Consider the following 4,709-nt stretch of genomic DNA (forward strand, 5'->3'; position numbering starts at 1 on the left):
ACCCTCAAGGACCTGGCCACACACTGCCTAGGAAAAAGGCAAATCAAATGCAACCATGTTGCTAATAATAATAATAAAAGAAGAAAAGGTAAGAAGAGATTAAGCATTTGGAGTTCAGGAGAAAGGAAGTAGATGTGCATTTGGGCTTCATAGAGGAGATAAATATTGTACACACATGGGCCTAAAAGGACAGGTAGGATTAGAATGGTTTCAGTGCATGTTGCCATCTATAAAATTATATGCTGGGGAAAGGAGAGAATAAAGACGTAAATGCAAAAATAAATTAGAGTAGTGTAAAGAAGTCAAAAGTCCTGGAGAGAAAATGCAGGTAGGTGGGTAATAAGAATTACCTTTTGCCCTGACAAAACAGTGGCAGAACAAAGAGGGTATCAGATGCCAGGTTAAGGACGTTGGACACATTTTGGCCATCCATTGGGAACCATGGAAGATTTCTTAGCAGTTTATGATACTTAAATTTATCTTTGGGAAGAATAATCTTGCATCTATGTGTAAGGTAGTTTGGAAGGGGGCAAGATAGACAGTAGAGATAAAAGTTAATAGACACGAGTCAGAAGATGGCAATAAAAAGCTCGTGCTGAGGCAATCATGAGAAAGCCATGATGGGACAATGCTGGAGAACAAGTCTGATTGGAATAAATAGGACATGGTTCTAATAACTACACACTAAGATGAGGGGTGAAGAGTCAGAAGTCTCTGCAGCTTTGTGCTTTGATATTTGGTTGAGTGACTTGGGAGAAAGGATGCTGATGGTGTCAGTCTCCCTTTGATCCACCTCTGACTGCAGCACAGCTGTAATGGAGAGTCCCATATGGCCTCAGACTCATCCAGCACTTGACCTGCATCCCACCTTGGGGTCCTCTGTGCTTCTTTCCACATTGTGCCCTAGGACCTTCTTCAAAACCTAGGAGATTGCTTGGACTGCCCACAGAATAGCTTGAATGTAGGGGAGATAATGCCCTGGCAGACTCCCAGCTAATGGGGAATGGGATCAATGCTGCACCTTCAGTCCTTCAGAAGAACAACTGAAAGCATCTGTCAACTTCTCAGGAGGTCCCAGTGGAATGGAGGCTCCATTGCCCACAGCACTGATCCTGATGATTTTCCTCACATCAGTGCTTCCTGCTCCTGACTAATTCTCCCTGCTCACTCACTGTTACATGCTGGGATCACCTCCCGTATGAACTACCTGCACCCATTTCTTGCCTCTAGTTTTGCTGTTGGGAGAACCCAGGACAGACATAAAGGTGGAGCTCTTCCTAAAACAAAGGTAATTGAGTCCAGAACTCTAGAGCGATGCTGGAGTTTGAGATATTTATTTCTCAATCATCTACATGGACAAGGTAATTGAAATTAGGGAATTAAATACAATTGTCTAGGGGAGAGAATATGGAGAAAAAAAGAGAGAAGGGAAGAAAATCAGACCTTGGAGAATTTTCCACCTGGTAGATGGGAAGACAACAAGCAACCAATGCAGTAGATGGAGAATAAGAAAAGCAGAGAGATGGTTGTGGCAAAAGTGAAGGGATCCTGAGAGAGACCATCTGAGATGAATGTTGTGGAGGCCCAAGGAGATGTGGCATTTAGAAAGTCTTTGAAAACCTTGCAAGAGTGATTTTGTTGATGACAGTGAAAGCCAGTTGCAAGTGTCAATGAGGTAAGGAAGTGGAGGCCCAGAGCATGGATTGGAGGTCCCTAAACCTGGCTCTTTGGGTGGCATCAAAAAATGCCAATATCTCACAGTAGACCATCTGAAGTAGCATCTCCATAGAGAAGGGCTTCTCTCTCAATTAGATTGAGGGGAAAGAGAGGTAAAGCAATAGTTGGATACCTTGAGGTATCAAGGCACAGAGAAGTGTTAAGAGTAAAAGAGAAATAGAGAAGATGTATCCAAGGTGGAGAGAATTAGTCAGTGGAAAGGAAGATGTTAAAGATGCAAGATGATGGGGAAAATGTCTGGAGAAGGACTCAGAGGAGAAGGGATCAAGAACATGACTTTCCTAAGTTTAGTTTTAATAAAGAAGATTCATTCATTCACCCATTCAAGAGGCATGGGCTAGGTTCCTCTGTGGGAGGGCACTTTGCATAAAGAAAGGGCAAGTTATGGCCACTTCCCTCTAGGAGAGAAAGAGGTAAAAAGAATCAGTAGAAAATTGTTAGATTCTAGGATAGAAACATTTGTGGTATTTTGAATAGTACCTCTGACCACATACCCACTGAGAGACTCAGGAGAAGGTAAATTCCCAGGGCTTCAGTTTTCTCAACTTTAACCGCCACTCCCCTGGGTTGCTACAACAATCACACAAGAACATTCTGCTAATGTGCCCAGCACAGTGATGAGCACATAGTAGGCGTTCCAGAGAGCTTAGTTTTCTTTATTTTGGAAGAAAATACAATGACACTGTAGAGAAAGAAATGTTTTACTGTGCTCCAAGGGCTAGGTAAAGCTTTCCAGAAAAGCTATTTCTCAAACTAACTTGGAACTGAGAGAGGGAAAGAGAGAGGCCATCTGAAAATTTGGGAATCATTGGAGCAAAGAGCAGGGCAACTGGGGAAGGTAAATCAGATGGCTCTTGTCTTCCAATAAACAGAAAGCAAGGTTGTCATTTAAGGGTATGTAGCACGGGCGACATTGCATCCCTCCCCTGCCAAATTTATATGTTGAAGTCCTAACCCCCAGTACTTCAGAATGTGACTGTATTGGGAGACAGAGCCTTTAACAAGGAGATTGAGGTAAAATAGGGCATATGAGTGAATGAGCTTTAATCTAATAGGACTCCCTACAAGAAGAGGACATTAGGACACAGACATGCATTAGGAGAAGGTAGCCATCTGTTAGACAAAGAGAGAGGCCTTGGAAGAAACGAGCTCTGCCAACACCTTGATCTTGGACTTCTAGCCTCTAGAACTGTGAGGAAGTAAATTTCTGTTGTTTAAGGCTTCAGTCTGTAGTATTTGCTACAGCAGACCTAGCCAACTCACACAGTAAGGGTGTGGGATAGCAGCAGATTGGAGAGACTGAGGAAAATGAGGATGGTGTGGAAGAGTTCTGATGGGGAGGTCAGTTAAAGCTAAGGAAATGGTTCCCGAAGAGATGGTGGTCCAGCTCACCTTACAGATTGTGGGTGGACTCATGACTTTTTTTCTCCTGCAGTGTTTGCTATGGCAGCAGGTTGAACCTGGGCTGTGTTTGGGTTCTGGCACCAAGGGACTCACGGGTCAGGAGAGTGGGAACTTCCAGATTGGCTGAGGGCAGGTGAAATGACAGGCCAGGGGCACAGTCTCAGGGAGACAAATGAGGCCAGAGAGGACATGCTCCTCTTCTTAATCTAGGAGATTAAGGAGAATTCTGGAAAGGGAAAATAATTGGATGATTAAATGTGAGGGAGTGGGAGTTTGGAAAGGACAGAAAGACTGTATCACAGAAGGGTAGTGGGCTTGGAGGTATGCTCCTGGTTTAAAAATAATGGACAGAACTTTGTCATAACATGGGAGGATGGGATAGAATGGTACAGTGTCGGATTTCCCCGTGGTGAGTTAGGGTAATGGTGTTCTCCAGCTTCCAGGGGTCTGTGTTTTAACAGCAATGTACTTCAACATCCTGGATTGAAGCCCTTGTTGTTGGGTGGATATGGGAGGCCTTGGACCCCTAATGTCGTGCCTAAAATTATTATGCTTTAGTGGGGCTAGAATCTATGTCTCTTAATTTCCAGTGTAGGACCCTTGACAACACTGTTCCCATTAGCAGGGCCATGGTGGTGAGGGCACTGGCACCCTCCCTCCACAGAAAGATCACGTTTAAGAGCCATTTTCTCACCCCCTCTCTGGGATGAAGCCCATGAATTCACAGAACTCGTGACCAGGCAGGTGAGACTATGAACCACATGATAGAGAGCTGCTGCTTAGACTCTGATACTCTATGGCCCAGACCTGACTATAGCCCCAAAATCATCCCTAAGTGCTTGGAGAGGAATGGAAGGAAATGGGAGTTAAATATCTTGGGAATGTCATCAACCCAGGCCATTTTCTGTCAAATCTCTGCTTTAGGTGATTTTCTACATTTTTCTTAAAGATATTCACATGGCTCACACCAGTAATCCCAGCACTTTGGGAGGCCGAGGTGGGCAGATCATGAGGTCAGGAGATAGAGACCATCCTGGCTAACATGGTGAAACCCTGTCTCTACTAAAAAATACAAAAAATTAGCCAGGCGTGGTGGCGGGCGCCTGTAGTCCCAGCTACTCGGGAGGCTGAGGCAGGAGAATGGCGTGAACCCGGGAGGCAGAGCTTGCAGTGAGCCGAGATTGCACCACTGCACTCTAGCCTGGGCAACAGAGCGAGACTCTGCCTCAAAAAAAAAAAAAAAAAAAAAAAGATATTCACAGATTCCAGTTACTTTTGCAATAACCAATCATACCCCAAGTCTAGAAAGAGCCTGGCACCAAGCAGGCACTCATTAAATGTTTGCTGAGCTTTTATCGAATGCTCAAGTCTTACTACATGGAAGTTCTTCCTTATATCCTGCCACCAATGTATTTCTTATAGTGTGGTTAGCTAATGGCTTCCATATTCCCTAGCAACAGTTCTTAGCTTAGGTGTCAAAACACACTGGTTTGCCTCATCTGTTTTGAGGTACACTGCAAGTAATTTGTTACCAATAATAAAACATTTTGTAAAATGTTTTACTCGTC

Source organism: Trachypithecus francoisi, unplaced genomic scaffold (assembly GCF_009764315.1).
Source record: "Trachypithecus francoisi isolate TF-2019V2 unplaced genomic scaffold, Tfra_2.0 Lachesis_group8, whole genome shotgun sequence".
In the NCBI taxonomy this organism is placed as follows: Eukaryota; Metazoa; Chordata; class Mammalia; order Primates; family Cercopithecidae; genus Trachypithecus; species Trachypithecus francoisi.